This window comes from Pinus tabuliformis, chromosome 8, assembly GCF_031772625.1.
Source record: "Pinus tabuliformis cultivar Carrire ecotype Pingquan chromosome 8, CPIR1, whole genome shotgun sequence".
Lineage (NCBI taxonomy): Eukaryota > Viridiplantae > Streptophyta > Pinopsida > Pinales > Pinaceae > Pinus > Pinus tabuliformis.
In genome coordinates, this window is record NC_142294.1 from 976,939,370 (window position 1) to 976,952,754 (window position 13,385).

The following is a 13,385-nucleotide window of genomic DNA, read 5'->3' on the forward strand; positions in this document are numbered from 1 at the left end:
AGCACAGAGAAAATTACTTTTGTCAGCTATAGGAGTTGTTGATGTTCAGGACCTGAACCTGATAATCTTTGATCTAGAAAATAGTACACCACGTCTCCCCCATCAGATGGCTTTCCAGATTCCAGTGATAGTCAAAAACAGGCCAATTCATTGGACTGTAATTGATGAAGGAGCTTCTACGTGTATTATGTCGATTCAGTGTTGGAGATCGCTTGGCTCTCCTTCACTGAACCAGTCCCTGACGATTCTTAAGGCCTTTGATGGCCGTGGGTTCCATCCATTTGGCATTCTACAGGATTTGCCTATAGGGGTTGAAGGAAAAACCGTTAGTCTAGATGTGGAGGTGGTTGATGCCCCTCTAGACTACAACCTTCTTTTGGGTTGTAGTTGGTCTTACGCTATGACAGCGGTCGTGTCATCGGTCTTCAGAGTAATAAAGTTTCCACACAATGGTAAGATCGTGACGATAGACCAGCTAGCTTATTTTTCATCCGACCCATCCTCTTCAAAAAGTATCCAGCATGTCGGTAAAACGACTATCCCTTACAAGGATGTTGGTGTAGGATTAGTTAAAGATTCCGGTTTACTGGGAACTTTTCCTTTCCCTCCAATCAACGCAGACTCTTCATTCGCAACCATTCATATGATTACTTCAGAAACTATTATTTACGATGATCCTTGGATTGTCCCATCTGAATCTGAGATAGACTCATTCGGTGATACCATGCCTTTGAGTCCATATGAAATTGCTTATGAAGCCGTGCAGTCTTTTACCGACTCGCGTTCAACCCAAATCGACCAAATGAATGTGGTCTGTGAGGAATCACTTTTCACATCAACCTCAGAACGGATAACGTTTCCTAAAGTCGTGTCATCTGACGAACAACTTCGTGAAATCCTAAGTGTAGATGATCTACCATGGGAAGATCTTCATCATCGATCTTCGTTTTTACCTGAGGGTGATGACTTTGAAAATGATTTTTCATCAATTTTTACATCTGAATATGTCAAGGACGCTCAGAATCCCATGAAACATCCTGATTCAGAGTTGAATTTGGGAAACATTTCCCAAACTATTGCCATTGACATCTCAGTTAAAACCGGAATTATTGAGAACATTCATATAGGTGCCTCGTGTACAGATGACGAAACTCAAAAATACAAGGTCCTATTTCAAGAATTCTGTGACGTGTTTGCCTGGTCCTATGAGGAAATGCCAGGAATTGATCCCTCCATTGTTGTTCATGAAATCAATACTTACCCGGACGCTAAACCCGTTCGGCAACGTCTGCGTCAGATACACCCTAGGAAAGCGGCGGAAATTAAAGCAGAAGTCGAGAAGCTGTTGAAAGCAGGTTTCATTTATCCGATCCCGTTAACGGATTGGGTATCGAATATTGTTCCGGTTAACAAGAAACAAGGAACAATAAGAATATGTATCGACTATAGGGATATAAATTGTGCTTGTCCAAAAGACAACTATCCCACACCCTATATCGATCAAATAATTGATGATTGTGCCGGCAGCGAAATATTTTCCTTTATGGACGGTTTTTCCGGTTACAACCAAATCAATATTCTACCTGCCGATCAACCAAAAATGGCTTTCATTTATCCTTGGGGGACATTTGCTTACTGCAAATTACCTTTTGGACTTAAGAACGCTAGAGCCACTTTCCAACGGGCAATGTCTTACGCGTTTCACGACATCAAGCACATTGTGCAACCGTATCTCGATGATTTGCCTGCTCATTCTTTACATCGAGCTGATCACCTTGTCCACTTACGCGCTATTTTTATGAGGTGTTGGAATTATCGAATTCGGTTGAACCCACACAAATGTGTCTTCTGCATAGAAGTGGGACGATTGCTAGGATTTGTCGTTTCAAAAGCCGGTATCCGCGTCGATCCCTCGAAGGTCGAAGCTATCATCAAATTGCCTCCTCCTTCGAGTTTGCGCCAACTCCAAAGTTTGCAGGGGAAAGCAAACTTTTTACGTCGATTCATTCCTAACTACGCCGAGGTTACAAAGGGTTTCACGCGGTTGTTGAAACAAAACGCTCAATTTTCTTGGGATGAGATAGCTCAGAAATATTTTGATGCACTTAAGCACGCGTTGACCCATGCACCGTTGCTGCATCCTCCCAACTACAACCAGGACTACTTTTTGTATCTTGCCGCCTCCCACTCCACCATTGGAATGGTCTTAGTTCAGGAAGACGAATTCGGAACGGAACATGTGATATATTATCTTAGTAGGACGTTAAATCCCACTGAGCTAAAATATTCGCATGTGGAGAAATTGGCCCTGGCAGCTGTTCAGGCTGTCCAGCGTTTTCGTCATTACATTATTCTCCGTAAAACTACAGTGATCTCGGATTGCAACCCTATGATCTATATTTTGACTAAACAATTGCTAGGGGGCAAGTACTCCAAATGGATTGTTATCCTGCAGGAGTTCGATTTGGAGTTCGAGAAGTGCAAGGCTAAGAAATCCTTAGTTTTTGCGGAATTGATGTGTGACTTCCCGCGTGCTGACACAGAAACTGTGGCAGAGGAGCCCATTGCGGACGAATCTTTGTTTCTTATCAGTACTTTAGATCCGTGGTATGGGGATATAATTGTCTATCTCCAAACCCAATCCTTTCGGCCCGAAGCTTCAAAGTCGGAACGTCGGAAAATTCGATTCCAGTCCCAACAGTACAAAATTATTGGAGATACTCTTTATCGTCGTGGGGTGGATTTAGTTTTTCGTCGTTGTTTAACTCATGAAGAGGCAGAAAGGGTTATGAATGACTGCATATGGCGGTCATATGTCTGGGTATGCCACAGCTCAGAAGGTGTTGCGTGCTGGCTATTTTTGGCCGTCCATGTTTAAAGATTGTATCATTGCAGTCTAGAAATGCCACAACTGTCAAGTGTTTGATCGCAAGATGCGCGCACCACCTGCTCCTCTCCACCCTATAATTGCCGTTGGTCCTTTTGCTAAATGGGGTATCAATTTTATTACATGTAACCCTCACTCGGCCGGGGGGCATGCGTATATCATCCTTGCGGTTGATTATTTTACTAAGTGGGCCGAGGCGATGCCTACATTCGAGGCAAGCGGCAAGACAACAGCAATTTTCGTATTCAATCATATTATTGCTAGGTTTGGTGTCCCACAAGCGATAATCACTGACCATGGGCGCCATTTTCGAAACATTATGATGACAGAACTTACAAGCCAGCTTGGTTTACGTCATGATAGTTCTACTCCTTATTATCCTCAAGCAAACGGTTTGGTTGAATCCATCAACAAAGTTCTAGTCATCATGATCCGACGAATCATTGGTATTCATTGGTCGAATTGGCATAACATGTTATTTTCAGCGCTTTGGGCGTACCGAACCTCAGTGAAAACATCAACAGGGTTCACTCCTTTCCAACTAGTTTATGGTTTGGAAGCAGTGTTGCCCATTGAATGCGAAATCCCATCACTTCAAATGGCTATCGAATTACTCCCAACTACTTCCGAAGAGGAGAAGCGTCTGTTATACTTAGCTAAATTAGATGAGACTCGACGTGATGCTGCTTTGGTAATCGAGACTCACGCAAAAAGGATGAAAGCTCAGTATGATCGTAACGTGACCCCTCGTAATTTTTCAGAAGGAGACCTAGTGCTATTATATGATCAAGCTAACGATAAATTAGGTGCTGGAAAATTCGTTCCCATGTGGCATGGGCCCTACATTGTCAAGCGAAAGCTAGCAAAAGGGGCCTATGAGCTGGTAGATTTTGATGGGGACTCTTTGGGTAAGCCCAGAAATGGACTTTACTTAAAGAGGTATTATGCTTAAATGGTGGGTATGGAGATTCAGTTAGTTTAGTTAGGTTACTTTTTCTTTCTAGCTGGTATGTTTGCTTAGTTTAGACAGTGTGCTTAGCTTAGAGAGTGTGTTTTTCGTCGTTATTCTGGCTTATCTTGGTTTTACTCTTGATATTGCAGATGTCGACGCCTCTCCAAACGTACATTGGATTTGCTGATGGTGCTTGTCGTAGTACACAGAATATCTCTTCCGCAGCTTGGGTTATCTATTCGCCCTCTGACAAGTTAGTTTCTATGCATGGGGTGAGCCTCGGTCAAACAACAAAAAACATTGCAGAATACAGTGCAGTGATTGAACTATTATCTGAATCTATTTCATTTGGGATTCGGAGTTTGATAGTGAGGTTAGATTCTGAACTCGTCGTATTACAGCTTAATAGAGTCTATGCCATTAGAAATCCAGTGTTATTAAGATTTTTTTTGAGGGTGCGTCTCTTGTAATGTGAATTTGATTACATTGAATATCAGCATATTCCAAGGTCTTTAAATACATTAGCAGATGCAATGGCGTCTCGAATGTTAAATAGACATTTGTAACAATCATAAATGCAAATTTATAAACATTTCATCACACATGTTTAACAAAATAAGCCGGTAATAATGATATATATATAGATAGGAGTGTGTCAAAAAATATACATCGTCTTCGATCATAGGTTGAAAAACACCTTATGATCGGCAAAAATGATAAGTACAAAAAACCAAAAATGTCATATGTGTCTACAAAAGTGACTAGCCAATCACTGGTGGTGCTCTCTATACGAGACCACTACCCACGCTACCCTACACAGGAACCTCCTGAAAGGTCCCGGGACTGCGACCACATAGCGCTGGAGTCGGATAGGAATGTTGTCTATAGTCGTCTCTGGTATGCCTGCCGTGAGATGCTCTAAGTCCTATTCCAGCTCGGCTAAGGTCTCTGCGGCCGCATCCTGTGGGGTCGGTGCTGGTACAGCTGGTACTCTTCTCTCAAAAGCCCGGAGATTGGCCGGACGCCGTGGGCCTACATCTGAATTTTGAAAATTTGTGCTGTCAGTTTTGAGACGATATATAAAAAACAAAAAAAAAATAGATAATTTAAAAAACTTGTGAAAAATGAAGTACCTCTGTCGTCCCATTGTTCTCCCTATGGAAGAACCATGTCCAGATCATTGCGAAAATCCATTCCGGCATAAGGAAAATCCTGAATCGCAAAGACCTGGCCCTCCAGCCAGTGAAAGTAACCATCAGGAAATCGAACAACTGCTGCTCCCTCATCAGGATTCCGGGCCATTACCGCAACCCATCTTGTCAACTTAGGCTCCCGAGGAGGCCCAACTGGAACTGTAAGATGCTGGGGGATCAGCATTGGAACTCTCTCTAGGGAAAAGCTCACAACTAAAGGCCCATATCCAAAGGCCTTCAGTTGTCCGTTCTTTGCCCTGGTTAGTTGGCCCTTCATATTGGCCAACACAGCATCGCACCAGTTGAAAATGGTGCCTTGGAAGCAATCTATAGCCATCCGCATTTGGGAACCAGTGGCTATGTGCAAAGCGGCAGCGCCGCAAAGTCTGGTAACTGTAAAGGCAATTACCATAAGTTCAGGTTGGGATATGTATTTGATTTCTATCCCCTTATCCTGGTTTTGATTGTTGCACCACTCTAGCCGGAGACTAGCAAGGGATTGGCCACCCGGCCTAGTCCCAGATAGAGAGAGTTGCTCGCCCCTGTTAGGCAAGCCAGTGAGAAAGTATATGTCGGAGGACTCTATCTCGAGCTGGTGTTCTCCGATGTAAAACATTGATCCTGAATGTTCCACCTTTCAACCAGCCACTCTAAGAATGGCACCTGGGCCCTCATGCCAGGTATGGCCCAGTACTTGTAGAGACCGCATGCCTTTAAAGCATCAATGGAAGGTTGATGACCTATTGCGGCCAAATCGACATCTTTGTGTTCTCTTTCACGCCAATCTAGCATGGTGGGCAGTCTACACACCAAGAAACATTGATTAGAATTCATAAAATTAAAATTTGTTGGTTGATTTTTGTGTTTGGGGTTTGAAAATCCGCTTTACGCGGAGTACGCACCCCGCGTTCAGAAAACAAAGCGGCGGTACGTAGCTGTTCTGAAGGTGGGCTGCGTACTCCGACCTTTTTCCCATATACGAAAAAGTCGGGGTACGCAGGTCGCCCATGGGGCACCTGCGTCCCCCGAAAGGCGGACTCTAAAACCCTAAACCCTCCAAAAAATCAAACTAAAACTTAAAATGAAATTCTAAACGGATGAAATTGAAGAGGAGGATGTTGTGAAATACCTGAAAGAGACGGCGCTCGATTCTGATGGTCGGATTCTCCGCAAAGTCCACGGGAAGTTTCTTGTCAAAAGCCCTTTTCTCAACCTCAACAGTAAAATGGTAAAAATGACATGGTAAAAAGTCTTTTTATAGGTTTTTTGGATGAATGAATGCTAAATTTGTTTATTTTTCACCATGAAAGGATGTTTTTCAATGTATTTTTGCCCATCTTAAACAGGTATGAGTAATGTGTTGTTTTTGTGCAGGACAAAAGGACTTTAGGGTAAAATCATCATTTTTCACGAACCAAGAAATCAGAGTCATCTTTTAAGCCCTTTTCTGACTCCTAAAACATGAAAAGATTGCCGAGCGTTTCTTTTACACTCGTTAAAACGGAATTAAAAGACGGTCCTCTTACAACCCTTTTCTGACCGTAAAAACAAGAAAAGATTGCTGGATTTTTGTCGTTTCAAATTCGATACTGGAAATAAAATGACATGCCTATGATCGCTTTTTACTTTTCAGGTCAAAGGCATTAATCATGAAAGTACTCCTTGGTCGCAAGATCAAGCGGTTCTCTCAGGTATTATTTTATACTTTTTCGGGCTTGGGAGACACAAATTTACGAAAAAGTTCACCTTGGATTCTTCTTTAGTTTTTTCAGACTCTCTAAAATTGAAAAACGCCGAGTTTCTCCTATACTGGACTCGTTAAAATTTCACAGTAAAGGACCTGTTCGATTACAAACAGGAACGGACCACTCCTTCTTGGGGTCCGAATCTAAACTAAGTTGGACTCATCCGAAGGATGAGTTTATAATCAAGCATATGTTATCCTCCTCATGCTTGTAAAAAATAAAGAGGTACTTGCCAGAAATGGTGGGGGGAAAGAGAGAAGAATGAACCTATTTGTCATCCTTTGTTACAGAAGAACCTTATCACCGCTCTTGAACACGACACTTTTCATTCACCTGGGTTGGGAAATCCTTTGCCTTAAAAGTTGATCAAACCACTTTGAAAGTCTTCAATCGTTTCCAGGTATTAACTTTGGGTCAATCATCACCAAGCCATCTGTCATGTCGTTATGTGTTCAAGAGGTCTCTGCAAATAAACCATTCATATGCAAAATACTTGTCATCCATTTGACCATCCCTGAGTCAGTCCTTACAGCAACATTTCTTCAACTTGAACAATGATTTCGTGTTGTGGGCTTGCCTGCAACGGGTCGCTTTCTATCGACATCGGCACATTATCTAGAAAGATGACTTAGAAATCGTCAGTACCTTTAAGTCTGCATGCATCAATGGCAAGTTTCTCGCCTTTGACGACAGTTTACATCATTGACTTTCGATCAAAGGATTCCGTGAGGTGTTCGACATCAACTCATTCATTCACATTTCATGGATTGTACTGGGTACTTTGAGAACCATTGACATCACTGGTGGTTTCTCTCACACTTGTTAACGGTTTACATCATTGACCAATAATCAAGTGGTTTCTACCATGCTCGACATCAACTCATTTATTCGCATGGATAGAATCGTACCAATTCGGGAGGTAGAAATGAAGACCCTGGATCTAGTTTCCACCATCCAGGCTGCGAGGAGTTTTGTATTCATTATATAGTAGACTAACCATAAACAGATGGCTGCGTCCATACTGTGTCTACAAAAGTCTATGATTGTGATATACTGCAAAATCATTCTTGTATCAGAGCAGTAGTTAGATTGTTAGTTAAAGTTTTCAATCTGAGTATGGGAATGCCTACCTCAGCGATGATAGCATCTTATATATGTATTTTGTGTTGAATATTTGCAGGTTCTGACCAGGCTCTCCGCGAGATACTCCTTGAAATGATAAAGTACTTCACCCTTCCTAGATCATAAAAACCCTAATCTACTACAGGCTTCGCACTTTAGGGGGCAATCTGTTACACTAAAAAATGTCACCATGACTATTTGCAGTTAGTATGGCTCCATCCACTGTCATACTATCCTCCTTGGCAAGTCTCATGCCTCTGCTCTTCATGTCAAACTTCAAGAAAGAGAGAAAATTCATTAAAAGTCAATTATCTCTAGTACGCAGTGTCTCTTAGCCTTACCTGTGTGTACGCAACCCAAGTTCATAATACCTGCGTACTTGTACGCTCTGTATGTAAAGCAATGGGTGCGTACTCCTGTAAAGGTCAAAAGGCGCAAGTTTCACTCTAAAAAAGTTACTTGTGGTCATTTCTAGAGTCTTCTAGAAGCTTGTTTGACGTGTATGAAGCGCCTCCAGATGGTTCATGTATCCCTACCAAAGAGGAACTTATCCCATCAAGAGGGGAGCTATCCCATCCAAAGAGGGGCTTATCCCATTGATGGTGGACCTGAATAACTTCCTCTAGAGCACTATAAATACAGGCATTGGGCCAAAGGGAGGAGAGGCTGAAAGCTGAATATTCCTAAGGGTAGATGCTGCTGGAATTAGGACTTCCTTGTAGAAGCTTGTGAGGAGAGATTACCATCTTTGCTTGTTCTATTTGGAAGTGGGTGAGCTGATCAGAGTAAAAGAGAACTCTTGTGGACCCTGGGAGGGACTTGCACAACACCAAGGCTCAGGTTGTAATGGTTCCTTTTGTTACCTTTTAATACAAATTAGTCCATTCTTCTCAACAATTTGTTATTTATGAGTTGTTTCATATACTCCTTGGTCTATATGTTAAATATGTTTTATTTTATGTGATATTCAGGTGCTATTTAATCGTTTGATTGTTAGTGAATGCAGGTTTCGAAGGGAAGGAGGAGCTCATTCGAATCAACGAAGCTGGACTACTACTACAACATTGGATTATAGGTAGGATCTAAACACTTGATTTCTCATATTGTAAAAGCATATTTAGAGAAGGATTGCTCTTATTTGTCTTGTTTGTCATTAGAAAGTCTTAGGCTTCTAGGAAGGTCGGTTGTGTCCGCACTAACGACTCATTCCGCGTGACAATGTTGAAGAAGACAGGAGGAGGATAAATATGATTACTATTATAGCAGATAAAAGTAAATCTAAAGAAGAATATACCAAGACAAATTTCATCAACATTCATGAAGAAATAATTATTCAATCAACACAGAAAAATAGCCACCAGGGCTTAGGATTTACGAATGGATCAGAAATTCCATCGTACAGCAAAAAATAAATAATTAATTAATTAATTAATTAAATTAAATTAAATTAAAAATAAAATAAAATAAATAAAAATAAAAACTCCAAGGCATGTGGAAATTCCTTTAGACAATGAAATTTCTGCCTTTCTGAAAATCTGTAAAGGGATTAGTCCATATGATCCTGCCAATCTATGGAAGAAGAAAATGTTTAACTCGGACATTTTCACTCATAAATCTGAAAACAGATATGTTGAAGAACTCAGACTGCTACCTAAAGAAGAAAGGAAAAATTTCAACAATCAGAAAAATGAGGAATGGAAAAAATGGATGAAATCCAACAATCAATGGATTTCCTTTTATGAGTGGTATTATCCTTCCTCTAATCAGATAGAGGAATCGTTGAGGAAAAATTTCCTAAATCAAGCTAGGAGGAAGAGAATTCTAAATGTTGATAATTTTGTAGCAGAAAAGATGGAATCCAATCCCTTTACTATTCCATCTCCTCTTGTGACTCTAGAATTTTCTCCAAAAATACAAAGCATGTTATCCAAACCTAACCTGCCTAGAGATTTGCAGGCTATAAGGACAAAAGGAGAAAAACTAATAATAGATATCTACAATTTTCTACAAGTAAACATGATTAGATCTTGTTCCCCTGCAAAAAATAAATGGGAACTTTTTGATGGATAGATCTATGAAACTGACAATGATTTTCCACCATGGAAAAATTTTGTTATCAGAAAAAATGATGGGAAAATCTTCAAACTTTCCCAATTCAGACAGAGGACTCAGTAAAAGACTCTGTCCTTGCCACAAACTGGACTAATCTTTCTCTTTCTAGTTTGGAAAAATATCTGAGAAACGGCATAAATCCATAGAAGAAATGAATAACATTCTGAAAGAATTAATGAATAGAATGTTGCAAAATCAAGATTATGCTTTGGTTTGTTTGAATGATAATGTCAAGACTTTAGCAGAAAATGATAAACATATAGCTGAAAGTTTTGATAAGCTCAGAATATCCACAGAAAAAAAGATAGTTGATGCAGCTATAGTTCATGGAAAAGAAATTGTTAGAGTCAATTCCAATCTTGATGTTATTAAAAAACAAGTTTTGAATGTTTCTAATTCTATTGAGTTATTGAAAAAGAAGCCTTCATCGGACTCTTACAAATCCACTACTTTGTTTAGTGAACCTTCTTCGCAGATGCCCTACACTATTTCTGGTTCAATATCAAGTCTCATAAAGCAGCTTTTAGAAATAAAATTTCCCAAAGTAGGAACCTCTTATCCTTACAGTCTTTTTGTTGCCCCAAGTTATTTTGGACATCTAAAATCCAATCCCATAACTTCCTCACATTCTAGTACATCAACTAGTTCTTCCCTAACAGAATGGATCAAGATGAAGAAAGCAGAGGAAGAAAATGTAAAAGAAGAAGAAACAAGAAGAAAACAGTGGTATGATGAAGAAGAGAAAGAAGATACCAGTCTACATAAGATAGAAATAGATGATGAAGAAGCTTCCTTATAAAAACTTGAGGATTATGTAAAAAAAACTTCTCCTCAAGACAAATATCAATTTAACATCCCATAAGACCAATATGATCGATCTCCACTGAGATGGAGTGTTTTGGCATTAAACAGATGAATATCCTTGCATAGGAAGAGAAATATGTAGGCTACCTGGCTCATAAAGTAGACTCGATCTAAAGATCAACACAGACATCGATCAACTCAGACACCCATCCTAAAAGATCCTGCCACTTTAGGTTCTTCCCTATGCTCGCACATAGAGACGCAGGCTTCTCAGATATTTACTCTAGACTTCACCCGAATGCCTTCACCAAGGCATTCTTCTTCCTTAAATAGCCGACTTCACGAAAAATAATCTTTTCTCATGAAATCCATGACTCAAAAGTGGGATTCCTTCAGGTGAATCTTTGAGTGTTTTTGTAATTACCAGTTTTCGTTCAGTAATAAAATGGTATAAGAGCCAAGTTGCATTTTGTTTGAGCATACTGTTGGGAACATCTGAGTTTGTTTGAGTCTCGATAATGTATGTTTCCTGTCAAGCTGAAGATGGTGTCTATGGCGTTTGAAGACTAGGAGATTAGAACTTCTTTCCAAGAGGAGCGACGAAACCTGCTCTGTTTGCGATCGTAATACTAATAAATCTAGTACACACTATTTTGAAGATTTTTGTCTTTTACTCTGAAGTTGAATAAGTCAAATAGCTTCCACTATACTTGTATTTCTTCATGCCATTTTGGATTCTTTATCTGCATCTAGTTCTCGTCATGAATTCAGTGATAAGTCATTTGAGGAAATTCTAAAAGAACAAGAAGAAGCAAATATTGGGAAAAGAAACTCAAATGTTATAGAATATATAGTTCTTGATAAGTCTATTAATTTATTCTCAAAGCTTGTTGCATCTGATTCTTGGACTCTTCCAAAAATAGACCCGAAAAATGTTTACAAGAATTTAGGATTACTAGATTCCATCCAATTCTGGAGATATAAGGTCAAAGAGGAAGTCCTGAAAACAACCTCTAATAATAATATCCTTTATTCTCTGAATATTATAAATCAATCTGAGTTTGATGCTGCCAGAAAAGTGTTAGGACCCCACTATGTACCATTTTTGCTATATATTTTGACACCACTCTACTCTTAAACTATGAACTTCAATGTCTTTTTCATCCACTTTATCCCAAGGTATATAGAAACCTCTTCTTTATTATATGATTAATCTGTCTTACATTTAATTCCGCAATACTCTTATATTTTATCATTAATTGAAGTGCATTGTTGCTAACACAAGTCAAAGATCGCAGATAAGTTATATGCCTTGTTGGGAACGAGCGGTCGTTGCTGAAACAGCTGACTCCGTTGCTGAAACAGCTGACTCCGTTGCTGAAACAGCTGGCCCCGTTGCTGAAACAGCTAACTCAGTTGCTGAAACAGCCGTCAAGCACGCAAATCCCGTTATGCGTAATTTGCGATTCTGGAAGAACCTTTTGTGGATAGTAGCAGCAGCCCGAAGATACGGTTACCTGGATTATCTTGAAGATAGCACTTCTGTTGTCTCGGTTGTAACAGTATCTCTTTTTAAAGAACAGAATAGTCCTGTTTTGGAGAAGAAAACAGAATCGAGATATTCGCTCTCATGTAAATTGTAAATGATGTCTCCTCTTTAAAAAGAGGAGACATCATCATTAGAGGGGGATTGAATTGGGAGTTACAGGACAGTATTGTGGAGGATTGGAGCTAGTCTCCTTCTGTAATGTATCAGTTACTTTGACAGATGAATAAAAACTTCTTTTGAGCGTTTCAATTTAATTCTTTCTCTTGGGGAATCTTGTGAGAAGGAAAGGGCCCGCCTTCCTCACAAGATTCACCCTTTTGATTCCTGTAGTTTGTTTATTTCTTTATGTGTTTGCACTTCTCTTAATTCTGTTGTTGAAACACTAGTTACATGGTTTGCAATACTCTGTTTCTTAGCGCTACATGTATTGAATGCACGAGTGAATGATGTTGAGAGCATGTGCTGAAGATCCCTGCATAAAGGGATAGGGTCTTGCTCCCATTGATTGCTTTCCTTTGCCTGCAGTGTGATTAGAAACAAGAGGACAAGTGCTGAAGGTTCCTGTTCCTGGGAATAGGGTCTTGATCTCTTGAAGTACTTTTCTTACAGTGTGATTAGTGCCAGGCAGCAGGTGCTGAAGTTCCTCACCAGGGAATAGGGTCCTGTTCCTGCTATGGTTGAATGATTTCCTTTCTTGTAGATTGATTTTCCTTTACTGTAACAGAGAAATCGTTTCTGCTATAATTTGATTGACTTCAGCTTTAATTAAGTAGAGTATGAATTAGTAGATTAATGAAATTAACAGGTGTGTGTCTTTCTTTCACTACAACATTGATCCCGCTTTTGAAATTGAGCATATCCAGTGCGCCATTACCTTTGAAATAAAAAGACCTTCTCGGGTTGACAATTTATGTGGAGCTCGAATTGTGAAAACAATTAGAGCGACCAACATTTTGGCGCCGTTGCCGGGGAAGGTAATTATAGATTTCAAAAGCATTCATTTTTTCCTTTTAATGTGCAG